The sequence below is a fragment of the Arvicanthis niloticus genome, chromosome 5 (assembly GCF_011762505.2).
Source record: "Arvicanthis niloticus isolate mArvNil1 chromosome 5, mArvNil1.pat.X, whole genome shotgun sequence".
In the NCBI taxonomy this organism is placed as follows: domain Eukaryota; kingdom Metazoa; phylum Chordata; class Mammalia; order Rodentia; family Muridae; genus Arvicanthis; species Arvicanthis niloticus.
The window spans coordinates 61,157,772-61,175,504 of NC_047662.1; the positions used below are offsets into that span (position 1 = coordinate 61,157,772).

Below are 17,733 nucleotides of genomic sequence, written 5' to 3' on the forward strand. Positions count from 1 at the left end.
GGACATCTGCTTAGATTCTTGCTCTCTTCCCATGGCTGGACAAGGATTTAAGGAATGTGCCAGGTTTCCTTGGCTATGAACTTGTTTTTTCTTGTATCCAACATGCACATTGGCGTGGCCCTTTAACTAGTCATTCACTGGATGGGGAGTGGGAATGCGATGGAATCCTTGATGTGGTTCCAAATGTTGCTGGGTTTTTAGCCTTAAAACCAACAGCCCAAAGACATTTGAAGGCCGAGGACTTTGATGTGCTTCACCCAGCACAGCACACTCCAGTTGCCAACAGCAGGATTTAAGAGTCGTTCTCTCCTCTGTCTCCCTGTCTCCCTGTCTCTGTGTCTCTGTGTCTGTCTCTGTGCTTGTCTGCCTCTGTCTCTCTGTCTCTGTCTGTCTGTCTGTCTGTCTGTCTGTCTCTCTCTCTCTCTCTCTCTCTCTCTCTGCAGTTATTACAGAAGGTCAGCATTTTAATATTTTCACTGTTTTTTGTTGTTGTTATTGTTGTTTTTGGGTTTTTCTTTGTCTTTTGCCATATTCCTAATTTAGTTTACAAATACAAAACCAACAAATCCTCCGAACATGATTTCTAGAACTTTTTCTTTTCAAAATAGAAGCAGCTGATCATCATTGACCTTTTCAAAGGACAAAGGATCACTTCTGAATTTTTCATTTTGTACATGACTACATTCTTTAAGGGACTAGCCAATTTCTTTAGAATAAGAAGTGTGTGAGTCAAATTTAGGGTGTTATTTAAAAATCTTCATGGGTTGTCCTGACCTTATTGGAAGAAATCTACATGTTTCTTGTTTTTTTTTTTTTCTGTTTTGTTTTGTTTATTGTGTTTTGTTTTGTGGGGACATCTGGACTATGTTGTCACACACACACTAAAAGATGGGCATCACAACGTTTTCATGAGTTTATCTTGACCATTTTGCATTTCCAGTTCTTAAGAAAAAAATAATTCTTGATAAAAAAATATTTTGTCTAGATGAATTTAAAGGTTTTTTTTTTCTAAATATCAGACAGGGTTTTAATTAGATATAAGTTAAAGCAAGAGGTGATCTGAGGATGGAGTTGATGGTGGGTGGAAGAGAAAGGCAGGAGATTCTAGGCTCCTAAACAGCTGGCCACAGAGTGGGTGAGAAGCCAGTAAACACAAGTGCCTTTTATGGAAAGAAGCAGGCAGAGTCACCCTCTACACTCTTGGACTTCTCAGTCTCTAAAACCTGCAAAGAGACTCAGAATTCTTCATCTAATCCTGAAGAACCTGAAGCAAAACAGAAAACTGTCCAGAACAAACACTAAAGGCCATGCCCATCCTCCAGACGAATGTGTCGAACTAGCTTGTGATCCTGTTACAATTTTAAGACTCATCTAAACTCCCTACCTGGAGAAATCTTTTACCCCATTTGAGGCCCTCGTTAAAAAAAAAAAAAAAAAAAAAAAAAAAAAAAAAAAAAAAATCCTAGGATTTTTAACAGATTATTTCTCTGATTTTTCCAGCTAGAGATACCAGGCAGCCAAAACCACAAGACAGGCAACCATTTCTCTCAGTTCCTGATCTCAGCAGGCAGCACTTCCCAGACATGGATGCACACTGAAGAACAGAGCACCTTGAAAAGCCAGTCCTGGCTCAGCAGCATTTCTAGCAAGTTCCTATGGAGGCGAGGCCAATGCTGCTGCTAGTCTGTGGTGCACTCCTAGGGAGTGGGAAGTCTCTAACTGTGGATCCAATCCTACACATCTATAGCAGGAAGCACTTCCCAGCCCCTCCCATTCTCTCCCATCTATATCCTCGCCCCACTCAGCCATCACTCACTTAACCTAAAGCTAACAGACAGGAAACCATCACCAAGATTTGGGTAAGAAGAGCAACTGACTCCCCCCCCCCCCTTTGGAATAATCTTACGTTTTTGTACAGTTGGGTTTCACTGCTTCTCTGCTTTTGTGGTACTTAACATTTGATGTTTCTATAAGTTGTGAAGCAGATTACAAGTAATGAATATGGGTGATTTGCATCCATAGCCCGGAGCCAGGCTGAAGCTATTATGATATTGCTTTCAAGACATGAACTCGGAATTAGATAGTACCGAAAATTACACTGTCACAGCCCAGTTAGTGACCCGGGGTTAAGCCTGTTGTGTAGACCTATCCTTAGCCTCCCTGTGTGTTTGCAGTTGAGAACTACTTCCTTCTCACTGTTGCCCTTTGTGGATTCAAAACATGGGTGATTCAAAGATGAGCAAGACCCTGAAAAGATTTGTTTGTGAGAGAGATTCAGAGATGTGTGCTTGTTAGCCACGGTGTGTGAGCAACTGGTGTTACTCATTACATTTTCAGTAAAGGGAAGTTTCCTGACAGTTCCTAAACAGGAGCCGAGTGAGCCATGCTGGAAAAGTCTGCAAACTGATGTAGCATTCGAGAAATTTTATTTAACTAAAGGCAATCCAAAGATGTCATTTCAATTTTTTAAACTATTACTATATTTATTTATTTATCTATCTACTAAGCCTACTAGGTGTGTGTGTGTGTGTGTGTGTGTGTGTGTGTGTGTGTACATGAACAAGCCATGGTATACATGTGGAGGTTAAAAGAAACTTGCAGGATTGCAGGAGTGGGTCATTCCTTCCATCCTGTGGGTCTAGGGAATTAATGTTGGATCATGAGGCAAGTTCCTTTCCTCAAGCCGTCCAGACAGCCCATTTCATGTGTGATGGAATGGAACCAAATACCTTTTGAACATGTTTCTAGAAAAAATCCATATAAGAAACAAATTTAAATATGATTCTTTCTTTTCCTCACTCAGTTTATTTCAATAATTCATGTATTTCTTTATTGTTCTTCTGTATGGAAATTAGAGGAGACCAAATGTTTAGAGAAAATAACACTAGTTGTGTAAAGTGACATTTTAAACCTCAGCATAGAATCAAAGACGCAGTGTCAGCTAACAGCCTTGGCTTGCTCCTTTTTACCTAAGCTATTTAATGTGAAGAGTGTGGCACTGTCTCCATGAGGATTATTCGTTTCCCACTGCACACATAACTCAAAATGCATTCCTCCCATCCCTCCTTCTACACCCAATACAATCAAAAATAAAAGGCAAGAGATTGGAGCTTTCAAAAAAATTAAAAATACTGTACATCATGACAGTATTTTGAGAATACTGTCAGATATTCATACACCCCCATCTAGTTCTAACAGATGGGAACACTACGGATAGATATCTGTTATTTTGTCTGTTAGGTTTTTTCCATTAAAAAGAAATATCTTTTAAAAGTCCCATCTAAAGTCTAAGAAACTGGCAATGTTACCGATGGGTTGGGTGAGTGGCTAACACTGAACTCATTTGCTACATTCCATTCAGAAGCTCATCAGAACTTTAATGGATGAGATGGGGGCCTCTTTTCTATGCTTTGTGCAGTACTTTGGTGTGAAGAATTATGATGCCATCTTCTGCGTTTGTCTGGGGGAACAAATAACTTGTTGCCTGGATCAAAGTCTGAAAGACAAATGTTTATTTTTTTACATTGATATTCATAATTTGAGAAGTAGTATCTCTCTTTTAGTATTTGCTATTCAAAGTACCATGATACATAATTTTAGATAAAAAAGGTAGTCTTATCTGTAATATTAATTTAGGTTTCTGCTTAAAACCTTAAAAAATAAAAGTCCCATAAATGAAGTACTTGTAGTTTCTCATCTATTGGGTTTTTTGTTGGAGTTTGTATTCTTCCTGGTGGGGTTCATATAAAAGAATACCCCCCCCATTTTACCAAAAGAATTATGTTTAAATGTATACCTAAATTTGATGATACCCTGATTCAATAAATAAATTTAGAGTAATATTTGTGCATTTCAGAGTGCTTTTGGGTTTTTATTGGATAGATTTAACTACATGTTTCCCACTAGACAAATACTTAGCTCTTTCTAGATTCTCATTTTAAGGCATGTTTTTCATGATTTGGAAGTATTTGATTCCCCCACCCCCCACCCCTGACTATAAACTTTGAAGCTAATTTCAAAAAACTTCAGGACTTACTTTAATAGTGATATGTTTAATTGTTGGTTTTTATTTCTTGATCAAGGTAGTGGATCACACTTGAGGGTTTTCAGTTCTTCAAAATGGAGTTCATGAGTCAGAGCCATTTTAAGTTGAAGTGTAATGACTCCTACCATTGTGTATTTAACACTGTTAACCATTAAGCGTTGCGACCTCAGCACACATAACTTGGGTGTAGGAGAGAGCATAAAAAAAACATTTTATGCACCTGTTTCATCAGGAAAAATTAAACCCGAGTTTCTCACATAAGTCTTGAGCTCATATATGTGCATGTTAGTGTAATTTGCGTAGTAAATCAACCCTATTTGGCTCGTCTTTTCTATAGCTGGCTAAGCAAATGAGTACCACCTCATTAGGGAACATCTGGTGAGTAATTTTCACCTGGTTTGAATAAGTGATTTTTACACTGAGATATTATCACATCGTTAATAAAACATCAATGTGAATCTTATTCGGCTCCTTTCCTCACCCCACCTGTAGAATTTGTATTGGGGGATAATGGGACTTTTGCTACAATGTAACTCCATTTACTTGTACAAAGACAATTTCCACCCTCTTAAATCAGTTTTGTAAAAGGCCTCATGCTGTGCTTGCAGACTATAGGAAAAAAAATATGTTGCTGTGTACAATTCTGTATTCACTTGAGAATTTCCAAGATGGGCAACCTAACCTCGACCTTTAGGTAATTGAAACTTTCATGGAAAGGATTGGGAAAGCGCATGTCTCTGCTTGTACGCTCTAGTATTAAACATGAATCTCATCGGACAATAAAAATGTCGTGCTTGGCGATATGGCAGCGCTTGGGAGCAGTCATCCAAAGGCAAAGCCAGTGGAGAGATTCAGAGCTGGGCACTTGGAAAGAGCAAGATCCTGGAGCAGGTGGGTACCTGGAAAAAAAAACGTCCAGGAAGGCCTCATGGCAGCCAAGATCCGGAATGTCAGGGATGGGAGAATTCCGGTCCGGCTTGAACGCCATTAGATCCCCGGGCCGCGCCACTCGCCAGGGTTTCTGAGGACCCCTGTCAGCGTCGCCGCCGGCCTGCCGGTCAGGAACTCCTGGGCTCGCGCAGGTTGCCACGCGGTGGCTGTCGCGAACCCAGCCGTGCCGCGGCGCTCCGGAGCTGCGCCGGCTGCAGCCGGTGCTGGCCGGGCGGAGGCGCGGCCGATCCCCCCCTCGGGGCGGGGCCGGGGCGGGGCGTTCGGCCGCGCGGCAGGTGTGGGCGCGCGGAGGTGCCACAGCCCGAGGCGCCTTCGACCTGCGCAGAACGCGGGACACAGAGGCGCACGCAGGGTGCGGTGAGGCCGCAGGTAAGCGGGCCGGGGCGCGCGGCGAGCTATCCGGGGTTTGTGGGGAACCGAGGGACGAGAGGCGGCTCGGCGGCGCGCGTGGGGAGCGGAGGCGCGGTCCCGCACAGCCCCCCGCGCTAGGTCACACGCCCGGGCCGCGCGCGCGAGCGATCCTCGAGCGCGCAGGGAAGCCGAGCGCGGCGTGCGTGCGGGAGCACTCTCCGCTGGGGAGTCCCCGCGTTGCCCACGCAGCGTTTCAAACTCCGGGTGCTTTGGAAACTTCCCGGGGGCTCCTCCGGTGGAGTGCACAGAGATGAGGCACGCGGTGAAAACCCACAGCCGAGGATTCGTTTGTTTTCAGTTCGTACGGTGGGAGAAGGATGAAGGATGATGTTCGTCCGCTCCTAACCTTTCTCTCGGTGACCCTTCTCTTGGAAGGCCCGGCTCCTCGGGGAGATCGCTGCTGCAGGGTTTCCTCTGGCAGGCAGTGGTCGCATAGGGGGCAGCGAAACGGGCTCAGGTGGCCTCTCAAAGAGCTTCTCAGGGCCAGGGACAGCTTTGTCCCTGCCTTGAAGGTAATAGGGCTCAAAACCTGCACCTAGGGTTGGAGCCGTGGCCACTCAGACACTCTCCTGCCCGGGGACTGCTTCTGGAATCTGAACCCGGTCTTTCAGCTTCCTCATTGAAACCCTGACACCTTTGAAGTGGAATTAAGGGGGGAAGTAGGCAAGATTTTTTTTTTTTTTTTTTTTTTTTTTTGCGTGCGGGAGTTTATTACCTGTGGATTAAAATGCTTGATGAGCGGAAGTTTCGACAACGCTCAGTTTTATCATTTCTTTTCAGGAAGTTTTGGTTGACTTGATTTCTATTTTAAGTGATTTAAAAGTGACAGTCGACTTTAGGTTTATTGAGTTTCCTGTTGGGTTGAAGGGGAGCTAACTTTTTAAGTTGTTTTCTACTGCTCTTCTGGCTATTTTTCAGTGTCTCCAGAGGCAATTCCTTAGGTACTTTATCTTGATTTTTATCATGGAAAAAAGGATTAAAATAATTGTGTATAGTTGTTCCCACCAAAGAAGTAGTATAGTTAGCCTCCATTCTCCGTTGTAACTTGTACAGGGGCTCTAGAAAACTAGGTTGGGCCCCCAAATAGGCATTTTTTGACTTGTGTCTAATAGATTTTTTTTTTTTTTTTTTTTTTTTTTGCAGGAGGGAGTGGGCCTTATGGAAACTTTTTCTTTACATCTTATTAGATCATTATTTTGTATGTAAGTATTGCTTTCATAGTTAATGAGCGCGAAAACACAAAGCCTGAAAAGTATCTAAAAGGTTCTTGGTGAAGTGTTATAAATTCTGAAGAGTACGTAGTAGTGACCAGATCCTTGACAGACAGTGTGGACTCGGCTTGGTTTAAATAGGTTACTTTAAGAAGAAAGCTATGAGATATTTACTATTTGAACATCTTTATAAAAAGTGGAAGTGGAAAGAAAAATGGAGAGCAAGAAAACTTTTTCTGTGTATCATTTTTTCCCTCATTTTGAAATCAGTTTTCTTGAAGAACTGAAGCTATATGAAATACAGTTGTTAACTATTTAGATTATTTAGGGTAATTACTGAACATTAATTTATTTACTTTAACAATAATTTTCTTCAGTGATAGGTTTTTGTTGAATGTGTTTTGCTGGGGATATTGATGCCTTGAGATTAGATATCATTAAATTTTCCATAATTGCCACAATTGCATTACTGGTGTATTTTTAGCATCTGAACATTGTGGGAGGGTCTTAAGTTTAAATGTAAAAAGGTGAAAAATGTAACCTGATTACTAACATTTTAGGGAAAAAATATAGTATTAAAAGATAATAAGGACTTTGAAGACATTTTAGGATAGATAATTCTCTAATCATAAACAAGAAAGGGCTGGTAATACCGCTGTAACATAGTCTTGAGTATTTAATGACTATGACTAGTTGTTTAACAATGCCTCAAAAGTTTTTTAACGAGTGATAAATTTTGGCATTACATAGCTCTATAATGTAGGGGGAAAACCTCTTGTTGAATCTAGAGAAGACACAACTTAAGTAAAAAATGGTGAAATTTGATCTTTGAATTTTGAGCTACATTTTCACTGTGGGGTTTTAAGCTATGATTCTGTAGAAAGCAAATCAGTTATTTAATCTGTACATGTAAGTGCCCTAATGTGCTTGCTTTATTTGCAGAGTCTCGAGCTGTCTTTCATTCCATGCTTTTCTATGTGGGAAACTCTGGGACGTTACATGTATTTTAAAAAAAAAAAAATCATGAAGTTTGAGATGTGTGTGTGTGTGTGGGGGGGGGGGAAGCTCTACCTGTGGGTACCAGGGAAATCTGTGTTGACTCCAGGAGTAAGGAGGTTAAAAGGTTGAGTGTAGGGTCAAGATTTACTGCGGTATAAAGTTATTGTGTGCATGACAGCAGAGGGTGGAAAACCTCTTCCAAAAACCTTGAGACCCTGATCCAGGCTGTATCACATATGTTCTGTTTTGTATTTTCTAGCCCATCCTAGCTATTGAGCCAACTTAGAAATTACACAGAATTCACTAAGTGATTTCTATTTTAAGAGAAAGACTCTTTTGAGACGCCATTATTTTAATATCCCAAATAGCACCAATCTTTTGAGCAAAACAATAGTTCTAGTAATTTAAAACAACACTTTTAGCAGGGAAAATACAATTTACATTGACTGCCAATCCTCATACTATGATATTCTTTGGTCCACTTCCATTTCTTGCTTTGTGATGCCTCTGACACATCATTCCGGTGCTAGAAACTGGGGGCCAGACTGGGGGTGGGGGAGGTGTTAAGAAAACCAGCAATGCATGGCGATCCTCCTTCTATCCCATAAGCCTGAGTCCGCATGACACAGATCCACAAGAACTCTGAGAGTCTAACCCCACAGCCCTTTACTGAATCTGAGAAGACAGTACCGACAAGAGTCATCATTTGCGAAGCGGAAGTTTGTGCTCCATAGCAGATCCAGCCCATGGACTCTCCTAGTCCTCTTCAACTCAGCTTTACTTCCTGGCCAGGGGCATAACAACGGGAGTTAAAAGACTTACACCCAGATGGGGAAATTAGTGTCATTTGTGTATAGGCTGTAGCCTTATTGAAGCTGCTTTCAAAGTAATTGGGAAGAAATCAAGACATAGTATGACTTAATTATAAGTCCCCTAGGGTGGGTAGTGGGTAGGAGTCTGTGGCTCAAGAATACATTTAGGCTTTTTCACTTAGAGTTGTTTACAGTTTGCATTGTAGTTTGTGTGTGCGTGCGTGCGTGTGTGTCTGTGTGTGTGTGTGTAAGAAAGAAGAGAGAGAGATTGAGATTTACTTCAGCTCATATAATTTGGAAGATGGGAAAGGTTTGACATAGTACATTTTAGTTGTTAAGTTGGTTTTCCTCTGCTGAGGTAATTCTTTGATGGATTGTCTTCATTATGTTTTAAGTTGGTGCCCTTTGGAAGTAATTCTGATCTGAACAGGGATGGCAGCAAAGGGGTGGGAGTGGCCGTGGGAGAAACCTCCTGTGTCTAAAAGCCAGTCTAACCTGACAATTGATACCTTCAGCTATCTCCGTCAGTTTCAGGTAGACTTTGACCATGTTACTAAGCTGAACGTGTGTTGGATAACGTAAGAGAATTCAGCCCTGAAAGTCAGGCTTTAGAACTTGTGGGCTGATATTTTTTTTTTCCTCACTGATTTAAATCTGACATGCAACATCTAGTAGAGACCAATATTTCTATACATCTAACTTGAAACTTGTTTAGAATCTAGGGTTTTGGGACAGGCAAGGGACTGATAGCCTAGAGCTCAGCTGATGAGAGCTACTACCTAACACAGTCTGGAGATTGCTAAATTACAATACATTGGTGCACACTCCCTTTCCCAGAGTCACTGTTGAGTCACCTGTCGAGATTGTTAACTGTTTCCTGACTCAAGCCTGGCCATTCAGTGATCAGCCCAACTCTAGTAATTAAATTCTTTGGTGAGTCTTAAATAGCAACAGACTTTGCTTTGCATCCACAAAGCCCTGGGTCCTATCCCCAGTACTGAAATAAAGCAAAACCAGATTAAAAATATAAGTGGTGGACGGATGGAAGTCTGAGTCCTTCAGCTCTACAGCTGAGTGAAGCCTTTTAAATGAGGAGTCCAGTAGCTTTAGACCAGAACTCTCACGTTTCTGCAGGTGGTCATTCTGTTGCCTCGTGATTCCTGTCCTGTCCTGTTCTGTGCCATAACTTAAAACTGGTTTTCTTTTTTTTTTTTTTTTTTTTTTTTTTTTAATGGATAGAGTGTGGAACCTAATTAAACTTAAAAAAAATTTTTTTAAGTAAATCCTAGTTTTCATCCTGACTGAACTAACTCTGAAACACTGCTCCGTACCCAATAGCCTCCAGTGACAGATTAAAGCCCTCAGGGATGTTGTTACTTTTTGTCTTTGGAGATGGGATTAAGACGAGGTTTTATGTGCAAGCAAAGAAAAGGCTTGGATTTTATTTCAAAGTAACAGATAATAGTTACACCTAGATTGGGGTATGATGACTAGCTTCTATTTGCTTTTAGTAATTAAGCAGTTAGAATTTTATAACAGTTTTAACTTCTGAAGACAAATTTTTAGTTTTATATAAAAGGAAAATTTCACTTAAGTCCTCTTGATCTTACTAAATGTTAAGTCAAATTAGCTCCTGGATGTTTGCTTTTTTGTGACTTATCACTTTCAACCACCAGTAACTGAGAATATTTTGATGAAAAAGAGAAATAAATAAAATGAGAAAAATATAAAGACCAATTGGATTAATTTCCAAAGCACTAAACCTTTAATATTATTTTTCCTGTTTGGGGGTTTCGAGTTCTGGCACAATGCCCTTGTACCTGAAGTGATGACAAAGAGGATGGATTTGAAAGCTCTGCTTTCCTTTATGGTCAGTGTATTTGATAGTTTTTCAAAGCTGATGTTCAGAATTTTCTGTTTCACTTAACACTTGATCAAAACAATAAATAAAAATAGAAAAGTCTCAGTTAAGAAACAAATTCATTTAAAACCTGTCTTTTCTTTGAATAATTCATTTTACCAATCACAAATGTTAGTGGGTTGTTTTCTTTTGTTTTGTTTTATTTCTTGTTTTGTGAAATTTACTTAAATTAGAAGTGGTAAGAAAACTGTGTATTTAGAAATAACTGGCAAATTGACAGGCTTTAGCACTAATTAGCTAAGCTAAAAATAATGTATGCCGGACATATTAAAATATAAAAACAGCTTGTCGTTGTTACTCACTTGTAGCTCAGAACCCATCTCATTAACTAACTCATTCAGAATTGCCTTCTTAGGCCAGAGAATCAATATTATCCAAAGCTTTTTTGTTTAAATCAAATAAATAATGTGTCTCACCTGTTTTAGTTGCCAGAGCAGTAGCGACTGCAGAGTTATCTGTCTTCTGATCGTTTTTTCTGTGCCCCATGCTTTGTCTGTACTATGGGAGACCTTCTCCACAGTTCTCGTGATTCAGCTGCCGTGATCATTTTTATTTTAGAGACTAGAAAACTGGCCTGGAAAGATTAAAGATTTTGGAAATCGCCTAAATGATACAGTCTGTGTGTTTCCTGTCTCATTCCTGCTTTTAATTTGCTGTATATTATGATATTTAAGCAGATTATTTGTCATTTCTTTTAACGTTGGTTTGAGGGTCATTATATCATTGTGTGTGTATTCTTTCTTAAATTTTAGAATTGGTTCAAGCCTCATGTCCATGTCCTTCAAGGTGTAGGAGATAGGTAGAGGTAATAACTTACAACCCAGAGGTGAAGTGTAGGTTAGGGAACCAAGTCTACTGTTTTAGGTGGATTTCAAATTGTCTCTGGTGATTATTCCATGAAAAACACATGGACCGTTTTTCTAGTTAACCTTGACAATTGAAATAAGGATCATTACTTTGAACGTTCTTATGTCTGTGTGGGTTATAGTGTAGTAGCAGGACTGGCTCAGCGTGTAAAGGTACCTGTCGCTGCTGATGTTCTCATTTCTGTCCCATAACCCACATGATAGAAAGGGCCAGCTGACTCCTACAAACTGTCCTTTGACTGTCACATGTGTGTCATGGCACATGTGTGTTAACACACATACACACACTCCGACTTTCAGGCCCAGCATGACTTTAAGCTTCTCATCTGTGTCTTTCCACTGGTATCTATCTGAGACAAGAAGTTGACAAGTTGGTTTGTATTTTGTGGTAGGTAAAGGTCTTATACAAGCGTAAAGACCCCCTTCAAAGCTAACGTGTTGTTGTGTTTGAAAGCCAGTGTGGGGGACATGATAAAACAGCAAAAACATCTGACTAAAGAGGGGACAGAGTTTGCAGGCTAAATAAAGCAATAATCACATTACAGAGGAGAGCTTTAATATAGATGACTATTAAAAATATTTGTGTGGAGAGAGATCAAATTAAGTTCAAAGGTCAAAACAAAAATCTTAAAAAGTTAAGAGAATTTAAATTAAAAACACAAATGTAGAATATAAGTTTCATAGTATATAAATGACATTTAGACAGCAAAAATATTAGAGCTTTGGGGGTTTTCATCTGAGTAGCTCCTTGATATTTGTTGGACCATAGTGAAGATATTCCAGGAAAGCAAAGTCTCTGAGAGCTTGAGAGCTGAGTTTAGGAAAAAACATCCCAAGGACAACCAAACCCTACACAAAAGAATATCGTAAATACCGTTCGCACAGAGAATATCATCAAAAGAGCTCATATATGCAAAACTCATGCATATGTACAGCTTTGTTCTGTAGCAGAGGAGGCGTCTTTTGGGATTTACTTCTGACAAAGAAATTAGACAAGGGGACAGATCTATGGTTTTGGTCTTTTTATTGCTCAAATATTTTGAGCCTTTCGGAAGTCATCTGAATTCCAGGTTTCCTACCTAGAGTCTGTAGATCATGGGGGAGTCTGGATGGAATCCAGGGTGGCATGCAGTTGGTAAAACTATAAAAATTATATTGACTTTTACTAATCTCTAATTGAAATTTAGGATTTTGTCATATTTACCATAACTGTGGTGACTTTATCAGGGCTGGATTTGGATACTTTAATGTCATATTACGGTTGTTTCTGATACTTGAAATGACTTACATATTTACATACCTTGGACATTATGGTAATCATGAGAACTGCTATTAGACCTGCCTTTAATCTATTAATAAAGAATCACATATAAGGGACTTGAGGTAACTCAGTAAGTAGGTAGGAAGTGCTTGCCTTTTAAGCATGAAGACCTGAGTTCAAACCTCAGAACTCACATTAAAAAGATAAAAAAAAAAAAAAAAAAAAAAAGCCATCCATGGAAGTACATGTTTGTAATGTTAGCTTTTGGGAGGCAGAGGCAAGATGACCCTGAGTCCAAGGTCAGGATGAGCTACGCTGCGAGAACTTGTCTCAAAATAAAATTTTAAAAAATAAATAAAATCTCTTAGTATTGTAATATAATGAAAACAGTGGCTTGTATGATATAGGGCATAGTGTTTTATTCCGTAGTCCAGGAAAGCACCATTTCTGTCTTTCCTTAAAGGTGCAGGTCAGACTGTGCCAGCCTGCTCAGAGGGGTGAGCCATAGTGAACGGCAAGTGATGCATAGTCTTGTGTTAATACCTTCTAGACACCTAGACAGTACCCAGACGGGGACCATGGGAGAGTTTATCTGAAAACACACACAAAAGGCAGATATTTGTTTTACTTTTAAATTTCATATACTTGCCATAGTGCATTTCACTCATAAAAGGGACAGAGACTGAGACCACTCTGCCCCCCAGGGACCTTTGCTCAGCCCTCAGTCACAGTACTGACTGGACCTTTAATACAATGTGTATCTGTCCTCAGCTGCTTTAGTTCCTAAGTCTTGGTCTTGTGCCATGCTCTCTCCTGACTTAGCACCTTACACGAAATGATTGAGAAGCTTGCACTGCAGTATCTTTTGAGACCACTGTTGCATCAGAAGTCTTCTGGTTCTACTTTATGTTTTAAAGAAATGGGATTCATCTGCAAAGCACAGCAAATAATCTAATATTTAATGTCTACATTGTATTCATCTCAAATGTTGGGTATTTGAGCTTCCTCAATAACAGGAATTTAGAGGAATGGTCATCTTGGGACTTGGCATTGTTCTTCATTTCTTTTGATCATGGTGGCCTTACCATTGAGAAAGCATGTGTTCAAGTGGAACAACCACAAGCACCATATAGTTTTTCTGGGGCTGAGGAGATGGCTCAGTGAGTAAGCACACTTGTTATGAAAACAAGAGGATGTGGGTTCAAATCCTCAGCATTCACATAAAAAGCCTGGAATGGCCATGCATACTGTAACTCCAATGTTGTGGATAGAGGATCTGGGTAGGATTCTCTCCAGCCAGGTTAGTCTAAAGTCTGGCTTCATGTTTAATGGGAGATGCTGTCCCAAAAAAGTAAGATTAGAACAATAGAGGAATTCACCCAACATATTTCCTTGCCCTGTGCATATGTGATCATGGACACATGCATCTGCACACAATCCCCCCACCACACACACACACACAGAAAAATTTAAATCTGGACAAGTCTATATTCCCTTTGGGGCTAATGATTATCAAAGTGAGGAAAGGTAAGGTATTTTCCAAGGCTCCTGAAAGGGTAAATGGTAGACTCAAGAGTCTATAAATGGGTAATCTTGCCTTTCTTTGGAGTATGTTCTACAAAGTTAGATGTAGGATCCAATGGTCACATCCCTTGTGAAAACTGGACCAGAATATTTTACTTATTAAAGATTTTAAATCTCACCATTTAGAAGCATTTGATGCCCTCGCAGAGGACCCAAATTTAGTTCCTAGCACCCACATGGATAATTACAACCATCTTTACCTCCAGTCTCAGGGGATCTGATGTTGTCTTCTGGCCTTTGTGAATGCCGGGCAGTCATGTGATGTGCAGGCAAACAGAGTTGAATACATCTCTGTCACATTCTGCATGTATGAAGTTGCAGATATAACAACTTTTGTTCATTATTTACAAGAAAGGTATTCTAAACGCTTCCCATAAAGCAGAATCCAAGCAGGCACCCTTACCGTCTCTGTTTTACAGATGGGAGGACTCCACAGTCTGGGCTCTCTGCCTTGGTACTCCTCACATCTTGGCTGTGTAATTGGTTGTAAGAAGGAGATGGGCCCATTCATTGTACAGTGTTTAGCACCATTCCTGTCCTCTCAGTTATGCCAACAGAAATGCCCTCAGCTGTAGCCAGATGTCCCTTGGATTGCTCCTGGTTGAGAATTACTGCTGTAAATTTGTAACAGAAATGTACGTTCTTGAAAGACCTTCTTAGTGACTTACAGTGACTCATGGTAGTGACTTGACAAATTACACATTGCAGACCCTGTGTCTATACATCAGAATGCACTTGTGTGGGGGCGGATATGAGTTAAACCTGACCCATGTTACATTGTAGCATTTCCTCATGTTGCTTTTAGTGAGAGCCAAAGGCCACAATTTTTGATCTGCTTTTAACTTCTTTTAATTACCCCCAATTCATGTATTGTTTCTTTTTAATATTTCCCCTTGGACTTGACCCATTATACACACAGACAGTCTTACTTTTTTTTCTCTGTGTAACAGAGAACTTAACATATCTCAGTTGCTTCACAGTAAGAATTTATGTCTCAGCCAAGACTAACAGCTGCCAAGAAAAACATACACAGTAATGAATAACTCACAAAGATTTGGTAAAGAAAAAGGAAAGTTATATGATGAAGTATATTACTAAGGTATTGAGTTTTGTTTATTCAGTGTGATAACCTGTTAAATTCACATAAGTCAAAGGAGTTGGAGGTGGTTAGTCATTGTTCCTTTGTAATTTTATATTTTAGTTTCAAGAGCAGGTGGAGAGTATTGGGGGAGAGGGAGGGGGCGTTGAGATTGATTGAAATCCTAGCCCTGCCAAACATGCTAACCACATGATTGGTGTCTTTTTTTTCTAAAGGTTTGATTCTCCACCAGTAAAATGAGGTAATGATGTGAAATTGATCACGTGGTTGAAGAGTTAAAATGAGAGATTGGGCGTCAGTATCCAGCCTGTAAGTTTGTCTTCCTTCTTGAACCAGCTTATCTGATAACTTTATCTTCATGTTCTTTAGCTCTAAACCAGTTGTTCTAGAGAGAAACAGATACTTCAACATAGCTTTGTGCAGATAACTAGTCAAAGGCATTGCCTGCAGAACAGAGTGGGGACATTCAGTACTCAAGAACTTGGACGTTGAAAGATTTATATTTAAAGATAGCATGGTGGCATAAGGAGGGGCCGAAAGGGGCCACAGAGGGCCTATGGAGCCAAAGCCTGCCCTGTGCTTCCATTTTTAGCCAACATTTGAATGCCTACTATGTGCTAGACACTGCAAACCCTGGAGCTACAAAGAGAGCAAACAGCAGAAGTTAGCTATTCTGTCCCTAGTCCCTGGCTCCTTAGTAATTAGTCAGTCATGTGATGGCTCTGTACTGACTCCTTCCAAGTGATACTCACTGCCGGGAATGGGAGTTTGGCTGAACTCAGAAAGAATGTTGGGAAGCATAAATGCTGTCTGCCCTGGGAAAGAGATAAAGGCGGTGACAGCACAGGACTTGTGCTACAGGCTTTCAGCATGGGGGGCCTGTCCCATTGGGACATCACCAAGTCAGCTTTGTGAGTCTGATTTAAGATGAATGTTATTTAAGAAATGAAGGAAGGGGGGATTGAAAAGTATTAAAGTGAGTTACTCATAGTGACTCACCTCTTACTTTGGGAAACATTGTTTTAGTCGTGTACACATTTGATACAGGTCATAATGTAGAATACCTTTCTTACAATGATTCCCATGAAAAATGTAAGTACTCTTCCCTCCCTTCCCTCTTCCCCTCCCCAACTTTTTTTTTGGGGGGGGGGAGGGAATTGCATTTACATTTATCTTGTTTTTTTGGTTGGTTGGTTGGTTTGGTTTTAGGTTGTGTGTGTGTGTGTGTGTGTGTGTGTGTGTGTGTGTGTTTTATTTTGTCTTTTTCTTTCCCCCTGGATCTGAGGACCAAACCCAGGGCCTTGTGCTTGCTAGGCAAGTGCTCTATCACTGAGCCAAATCCCCAGCCCCTGCGTACACATTTAATAGTTTAAGTTCTGTTAATAGAAAGGCTGATCAACTTGTTCATCTTAGCAGCCATTCTTCAAGCACCTTTGTGTAGAGAATGTGTAATTCAGTAAGTTCTTTGAGGAGGCAAATAGTCACGCATTTAGACACCTAGGCACCAGAGTGATGGTTTCTGATTTACAGTCACAAGGCCCGATTGTCTTGTCACAAAGCAAGAATTTATTGAAACACCGTCAGAAGCAAGTACAGAAAGAAGACGCAGTGCCATATATCATGTGCTGGGAATATGCCCGCTGTCCAGGATTAGAAGCCTAAAACACCATTTCACTCTTTGACCTCGTTGTTGGTTCTGTTTTATTCCACAAGTGTAGAGTGAGAAGGGTAACCCTACAGTGAGGATAAGAAAGGAGCTCACTGAAGGGCGTGGTGCCTGGAAACCTTAAAGAATGAAGGATGAGGATAGGAGGCTCAGAAGCTAGGTAAGAAAGGCCCCTTTGTTTCTGCCCTGAAATGGAACTGGGTTTGGAATTGGTTCTGCTTTTCTCAGCTCTGTGGCTGTTGGTGGAACACTGGACTCTTGGACCCTTGATTGTCTCACATGTGAAAGGTCATAGCAACACATTTCACAGGGTGATTACCTAGATAATTAAGATAAGCGGCATGTTTGTAGGGAATGTGTCCATTAATAAATGGACAGAATATAATTGTCCCGAACTCTAACAGGGAAGCCAGTGCCTTGCTTCCCTGTTGCTGTGATAAAACACCGTGACTAAGGCTACTTATAAAAGACAGCATTTAATTGTGCTTACAGTTTCACAGGGTTAGAGTCCACGATGGTGGAGGGAAGCCATAGTGGTAGAACAGCTGAGAGGTCACATTTCATCCTGGAGCATGACGCAGAGAGAGCACTGGGAACAGACGGTATCCTTTTGTGGTTTGAAACCTCAAGACCTGCCCCAGTGACACACCTCTAAAAAGACCAACCTCCTTTTTTTTGTTTTGTTTTGTTTTGTTTTGTTTTGTTTTGTTTTCCAAGACAGGGTTTCTCTGTGTAGCCCTGGCTGTCCTGGAACTCACTCTGTAGACAAGGTTGGCCTCGAACTCGGAAAATTATGCCTGCCTCTACCTCTCTCTTTAATCTGCTGGGATTAAAGGCATGTGGCATCACTGCCCGGCGAAGACCAACCTCCTAATCCTTTTCAAACAGTTCCACAAACTGGGGACTG

At 40.6% G+C, this 17,733-nt stretch overlaps 1 long non-coding RNA gene across 2 annotated transcripts in view; it reads left to right on the forward strand.

Moving 5' to 3' along the window:
- Window positions 1-5,292: 5,292 nt before the first annotated feature.
- The window catches only part of LOC117709100 (uncharacterized), a 28,301-nt gene continuing 15,860 nt past the window's right edge, over window positions 5,293-17,733 (forward strand). Inside the window, exons 1-2 of one of the 2 annotated variants that reach the window (XR_013110241.1) lie at window positions 5,293-5,365; window positions 15,376-15,469. This is a non-coding gene — a long non-coding RNA (uncharacterized LOC117709100). Of the gene's footprint in view, window positions 5,366-6,546; window positions 6,610-15,375; window positions 15,470-17,733 lie in introns of those variants that run through there. The other variant, XR_013110240.1, reaches the window with a different exon arrangement.